This window comes from Calidris pugnax, unplaced genomic scaffold, assembly GCF_001431845.1.
Source record: "Calidris pugnax isolate Ruff unplaced genomic scaffold, ASM143184v1 scaffold6, whole genome shotgun sequence".
Lineage (NCBI taxonomy): Eukaryota > Metazoa > Chordata > Aves > Charadriiformes > Scolopacidae > Calidris > Calidris pugnax.
Window position 1 is genome coordinate 539,073 of NW_015090761.1, and position 390 is coordinate 539,462.

Below are 390 nucleotides of genomic sequence, written 5' to 3' on the forward strand. Positions count from 1 at the left end.
CCCGTTGCCAGCAGCCCCGCTCCCCCGCGCCGAATTTCCATGGGATGGCCCCACCCAGCAGGGGGGGGCCCTGGTTTGCCCCCCCTCCCCAGCCACAGCTTGGAAATCTCAGCAGAGTGGGGGGCACAGGGGGTACCCCATCATCTTGAGTCTTGAGGCTCAAACTGACCCCCTGGGGGGGATGTGACCGTCTTGGGGGGTCCCACTGAGTCTTCTGTCCCCCCTCAGCCCCCCCAGTACCCCCCCACCAAGGCTTAAGGTGAGGGGGGGCACACAGTGGGGGGCTGGGGGTTTCTGGGACCCCCCATTGCAGGCACAGCCCCATCAGCCCAAACACCAGGAGGCAAAAACTGGTTGAAGTCCCACCAAACCCAGCACCTGAGCCCCTTC